The sequence below is a fragment of the Pseudophryne corroboree genome, unplaced genomic scaffold (genome assembly GCF_028390025.1).
Source record: "Pseudophryne corroboree isolate aPseCor3 unplaced genomic scaffold, aPseCor3.hap2 scaffold_584, whole genome shotgun sequence".
Taxonomy (NCBI): Eukaryota; Metazoa; Chordata; class Amphibia; order Anura; family Myobatrachidae; genus Pseudophryne; species Pseudophryne corroboree.
Genome location: NW_026970183.1, coordinates 297,059 through 303,782, shown reverse-complemented (window position 1 = coordinate 303,782; position 6,724 = coordinate 297,059). Strand labels below are relative to the sequence as shown.

General features: G+C 43.2%; 1 pseudogene; it reads left to right on the top strand.

The window, feature by feature from the left end:
- Positions 1 to 3,579: 3,579 nt before the first annotated feature.
- LOC135034554 (U1 spliceosomal RNA) lies at positions 3,580 to 3,758 on the top strand (annotated as a pseudogene).
- The last annotated feature ends 2,966 nt before the right edge of the window (positions 3,759 to 6,724 follow it).

Here is a 6,724-nt window from a genome sequence, read left to right as displayed (position 1 = left end):
TTTTAAATTTAATATGGGTCTGACCAAACCGTCCGGTTTTGGGACTACAAACAGGGTCGAATAATTTCCATTTCCTTGTTGAAGCAGGGGAACCTTGACCACCACCTGTTGAAGATACAATTTGTGAATTGCATTTAACACTATCTCCCTTTCCTGGGGAGAAGATGGTAGGGCCGATTTGAAAAACCGGCGAGGAGGCACCTCTTCGAATTTCAGCTTGTAACCCTGAGAAACAATTTCTATTGCCTAGGGATCCACCTGCGAATGAACCCAGATGTGGCTGAAAACTCGAAGACGTGCCCCCAACTGGGCGGACTCCTTTAGCGGAGCCCCAGCGTCATGCGGTGGATTTTGTAGAGGCCGGGGAGGACTTCTGTTCCTGGGAACTAGCTGTGTTGTGCAGCTTCTTCCCTCTGCCCTTACCTCTGGCAAGAAAGGACACACCTCGTACTTTCTTGTTTCTCTGTGATCGAAAGGACTGCATTTGATAATGTGGTGCTTTCTTAGGCTGTGAGGGAATATAAGGCAAAAAATTTGATTTACCAGCTGTAGCTGTGGAGACTAGGTCCGAGAGACCTTCCCCAAACAATTCCTCACCCCTGTAAGGTAAAACCTCCATATACCTTTTTGAGTCGGCATCACCTGTCCATTGCCGGGTCCATAGGACTCGTCTAGCAGAAATTGACATAGCGTTTATTCTAGAACCCAGTAGACTAATGTCACTTTGAGCATCTCTTATATATAGGACAGCATCTTTTATATGCCCTATGGTCAATAACATAGCATCCTTATCTAGGGTCTCAATCTCTGCTGATAAGGTATCTGTCCATGCTGCCACCGCGCTACAACCCCGGCCGACGCAATTGCCGGTCTGAGTAAGGTACCAGAATGTGTGTAAATGGACTTTAGGGTAACCTCCTGCTTGCGGTCAGCATGGTCCCTGATGGTAGCCGTATCCTGGGATGGCAGCGCTACCTTTTTGGATAAGCGTGTCAATGCTTTATCCACTCTAGGGGAGGATTCCCACCGTATCCTGTCCATTGGCGGGAAAGGATACGCCATAAGAATCCTTTTGGGAATCTGCAGCTTTTTGTCTGGAGATTCCCAAGCTTTTTCACATAATTCGTTCAACTCATGTGAGGGGGGAAAGGTTATCTCAGGTTTCTTTCCCTTATAGATGTGTACCCTCGTGTCAGGGACAGGGGACTCTGTGATGTGCAAAACATCTTTTATTGCAATAATCATATATCGAATACATTTAGCCAATTTTGGCTGTAACTTTGCATCATCGTAGTCGACACTGGAGTCAGAATCCGTGTCGGTATCTGTGTCAACTATTTGGGATAGTGGGCGCTTTTGAGACCCCGAAGGTCCCTGCGACATAGGGACAGGCATGGGTTGACTCCCTGACTGTTCCCTAGCTTCAGCTTTGTCTAATCTCTTGTGTAATAAGTTTACATTAGCACTTAAAACATTTCACATATCCATTCAGTCAGGTGTCGGCGTTGTCGATGGAGACACCACATTAATTTGCTCCTGCTCCTCTCTAGGAGAGCCTTCTACCTCAGACATGTCGACACACGTGTACCGACACACCATACACTCAGGGAATCCTCTTATCTGAGGACAGTTCCCCAACAAGGCCCTTTGGAGAGACAGAGAGAGAGAGTATGCCAGCACACACCCCAGCGCTATATGACCCAGGAAAAAAACACAATAATTTTATGTTTACCCAGTAGCGCTGTATTTCCATATATATATGCGCCTAATTATGTGCCCCCCTCTTCTTTAAGACCCTCTTTCTACCGTGGTATAAGCAGGGGAGAGTCCGTGGAGCTTCCCCTCAGCGGTGCTGTGGAGAAAATGGTGCTGGTGAGTGCTGAGGGAGAAGCACCACCCCCTCAGCGACGGGCTTCTGTCCCGCTCAAATATAGTAAAAAAATGGCGGGGGCTCTTATATATATATATACAGTGCCTAGCTGCATATATATTTATTTTGCCAAAGAGAGGTCTATATTGCTGCCCAGGGCGTCCCCCCTGAGCCCTTCACCCTTACACTGACTGCCGTGTGTGAGGTGTATGGGAGCAATGGAGCACAGCTTTACTGCTGTGCGTTACCTCAGTGAAGATCATGAAGTCTTCCGCCGCCTCTGAAGTCTTCTTTTCTTCTCATACTCACCCGGCTTCTATCTTCCGGCTCTGCGAGGGGGACGGCGGCGCGGCTCTGGGACGGACGGCGAGGGTGAGACCTGCGTACCGATCCCTCTGGAGCTAATGCTGTACAGTAGCCTAAGAAGCAGAGCCTATCAACTCACAGAAGTAGGTGTGCATCTCTCCCCTCCGCCCCTCGATGCAGGGAGTCTGTTGCCAGCAGGCTCCCTGAAAATAAAAAAATCTAACAAATATACTTTCTGTCAGGAAACTCAGGAGAGCTCCCTGAAAAGCACCCAGTCTCCTCTGGGCACAGTAGTAAACTGAGGTCTGGAGGAGGGGCATAGAGGGAGGAGCCAGTGCACACCCAGATCTAAAGTCTTTCTTTAAGTGCCCATGTCTCCTGCGGAGCCCGTCTATCCCCCATGGTCCTTACGGAGTCCCCAGCATCCTCTAGGACGTAAGAGAAAAATTATGCTGGCAGAAAAATCCAATTGAGTGATTAAACAGCTCCAGAGCTGCTCTGTAAGGCAAGTAAAAGGGTGTGGGCCCTGCAGCACTACCTGTAGTTTGCATTGTGCATTGGAAGCCTAGTTTGCTGTCTGTTTCCACTTCTTTTTTCTTGAGCCCCTCCCGTCTATACCCTTGTGCACTATCCTGACTTCTCCTCCCGTCTGCTTACTTTGTGCCTTCCAATGCACAATGCAAACTACAGGTAGTGCTGCAGGGCCCACACCCTTTTACTTGCCTTACAGAGCAGCTCTTGAGCTGTTACAGTGCCCAGCTGCTGCAAGAAATCAGCGTGAATGCTTCAGGGGCTGGGGCATGGCCAACATGAGCCCCACACCGAAGGAGGGTGGGGGTGTTTAATGCGAACTAGGGGTCTCGCACAATGCGAACTACAGGTAGTGCTGCAGGGCCCACACCCTTTTACTTGCCTTACAGAGCAGCTCTGGAGCTGTTACAGTGCCCAGCTGCTGCAAGAAATCAGCTTGAATGCTTCAGGGGCTGGGGCATAGCCAACATGAGCCCCACACCGACGGAGGGTGGAGGTGTTTAATGCAAACTAGGGGTCATCCAAGTGCCGCAAAAGGCCGCCATGCCCTGCACGCCCCTTTTCTCTTTTCATATGCAGACGAGGGTTGAAGCCAACTTTGACCCACTGCTTGGATGACATCGCCATATGCAAATCCATCTGCTGCAGGCCTTCCCCCAGGAATGCTTGCACTAGTTGTTGCATTTGGTTTGTTGTTTGGGGGTGCTTCAGTATTAGGCAGCCTTCTGCCCTCCCATGTTCATCTGAAAATATGTGTTCTCCCTGCAGTTGTTGTCCCCAGATGAGAGTTCCCTTGTGCTGCCTCAGTTGAATCTCCTTTACTTGACAGAGATGTGCCTGAGCAGCGGCCCTCCCCAGCCCTATCCCAAATCATACTTATTTTGCATAGGAGATACCATGGTCATGAAGACTGTTCTCCCAGGGTGCGGTTCATTCATTGCATTCTGGGTATGCTGACCCCTGTGATTTCCCCAAATGTGGGAAACTCGACTGCATTATCTAATGCGAACTAGGGGTCATCCAAGCACCGCAAAAGGCCGCCATGCCCTGCATACCCCTTTTCTCTTTTCATAAGCAGACGAGGTTTGAAGCCAACTTTGACCCACTGCTTGGATGACATCACTTGCTGCCTTTCCAATGAAGCAAGTTTAATTTAATAATAGGTGAAAAACCATCCCTACAAAGGTGTTAATCAGATACTTGGCTTTGTGGACACTTTTCAGAGCACAAATTTGTTAGCATAAAAATAAAGCCAGATAATGAAGAGCTGTTTAATCACTCAATTGGATTTTTCTGCCAGCATATTTCTTTTTCTCTGCAACCCACTGCTAAATTGTGCTTCGTGGCTGTTTTTTTTATAAAATCACTTAATCAAATCTAACTCTGATTACATCAGAGAAGGCCAGGTACCCTACACCATAAGAGGTGGTTTGAAATTTTTACTTGTCTACTTAAAGATCACCAAAATCTGATAACGAGGTCAATTACGTCCCTAGGTGGGATTGAACCACCAACCTTTTGGTTAACAACTGAACACGCTAACTGTTTGCGCCTCAGAGACACTTTGCAAAAGTACATACTGACAAAGGTTAATAAGCATTCATCTAGAACGTTTCCTAGAAAAACTTTAAAAAGTCAATAATCTGGAGAGTTTTTGTAAGATGTTCCTTCCATCAACCAATGAAGAAACACATTGGTACTTTCCCATGATGAGTGAGTGCTTCAGGATCTCTTGCACTTACATGTGCAGCAAAGGACTACAATGGAAGCATGCTGGGCCTATAACCCAGAGGTAGGCAGATTGCAACTGTCCTCTGCTATATGCATTTTTTTTGTTAATTAAAGTAATCCAAAACTGGGATTGATATTTTGGCTCTTTTATTTTTACTTAAAGTACAATAACTTTTACTGTTTTAATTTGTTTTAATAATATATTGACAGTATTGTTTTCTTTCAAAAATCCACTTAATTTTCTTTACCCTATTATTAAAATGGTAATTGACAAAAACAAACTACATTGTCACCAGAAGAGCAATACAAAATGTACAAGTGATATATTAAAATCATCTTTTCAGCTTGAATTTCAATGATGCATTGAGGTAACGATTTTGTGAGAAACATCTTCACCCTTAAATAAAGATTTTCTTAATTCCCTACCTGTGTGCTAATTAGATATCACCTTGTTTTCACATTAAACAGACTTTCACATGAGAAAGCAGCAAGGATGCAGTGGCGTTAATGTTTCCTGGTGTCAACCTGTATTATTTCAGTAGACATTGAAATGAGGATGCATCTTGCTGCCTTTCCAATGAAGCAAGTTTAATTTAGTAATAGGTTAAAAACCATCCCTACAAAGGTGTTAATCAGAGACTTGGCTTTGTGGACACTTTTCAGAGAACAAATTTGTTAGCATAAAAATAAAGCCAGAAAATGAAGAGCTGTTTAATCACTCAATTGGATTTTTCTGCCAGCATTTTTCTTTTTCTCTGCAACCCACTGCTAAATTGTGCTTCCTAGCTGTTTTTTTTATAAAATCACTTAATCAAATCTAACTCTGATTACATCAGAGAAGGCCAGGTACCCTACACCATAAGAGGGGGTTTGAAATTTTGACTTGTCTACTTAAAGATCACCGAAATCTGATAACAAGGTCAATTACGTCCCTGGGTGGGATTGAACCACCAACCTTTTGGTTAATAGCCTTATACACTAACTGATTGCGCCACAGCGACACTTTTCAAAAGTACATACTGACAAAGGCTAATAAGCATTCATCTAGAACGTTTCCTAGAAACATTTTAAAAAGTCAATAATGTGGAGAGTTTTTGTAAGATGTTTCTTCCATCAACCAATGAAGAAACACATTGGTACTTTCCTATGATATGTGAGTGCTTCAGGATCTCTTGCACTTACATGTGCAGCAGAGTACTGTAATGGAAGCATGCTGGGTCCATAACCCAGAGGTAGGCAGATTGAAACTATCCTCTGCTATATGCATTGTTTTTATTAATTAAAGTAATCCAAAACTGGGATTGATATTTTTGCTCTTTTATTTTTACTTAAAGTACAATAACTTTTACCATTTTAATTTGTTTTAATAGTATATTGACAGTATTGTTTTCTTTCAAAAATCCAATTAATTTTCTTTACCCGATTATTAAAATGGTAATTGACAAAAACAATCTACATTGTCACCAGAAGAGCAGTACAAAATGTACAAGTGATATATTAAAATCATCTTTCCAGCTTGAATTTCAATGATGCCTTGGTGCAACAATTTTGTGAGAAACATCTTCACCCATAAAGAAAGATTTTCTTAATTCCTTACCTGTGTGCTGATTAGATATCACCTTGTTTTCACATTAAACAGACTTCCCCATGAGGAAGCAGCAAGGATGCAGTGACGTTTATGTTTCCTGGTGTCAACCTGTATTATTTCAGTAGACATTGAAATGAGGATGCATCTTGCTGCCTTTCCAATGAAGCAAGTTTAATTCAGTAATAGGTGAAAAACCATTCCTACAAAGGTGTTAATCAGAGACTTGGCTTTGTGGACACTTTTCAGAGAGCAAATTTGTTAGCATAAACATAAAATCAGAAAATGAAGAGCTGTTTAATCACTCAATTGGACTTTTCTGCCAGCATAATTTTTTTTCTCTGCAACCCACTGCTAAATTGTGCTTCCTAGCTGTTTTTTATAAAATCACTTAATCAAATCTAATTCTGATTACATCAGAGAAGGCCGGGTACCCTACACCATAAGAGGGGGTTTGAAATTTTGACTTGTCTACTTAAAGATCACCAAAATCTGATAACAAGGTCTATTACGTCCCTGGGTGGGATTGAATCACCAACCTTTAGGTTAATAGCCATACACACTAACTGATTGCGCCACAGCGACACTTCGCAAAAGTACATACTGACAAAGGCTAATAAGCATTCATCTAGAACGTTTCCTAGAAAAACTTTAAAAAGTCAATAATCTGGAGAATTTTTGTAAGAAACACATTGGTACAT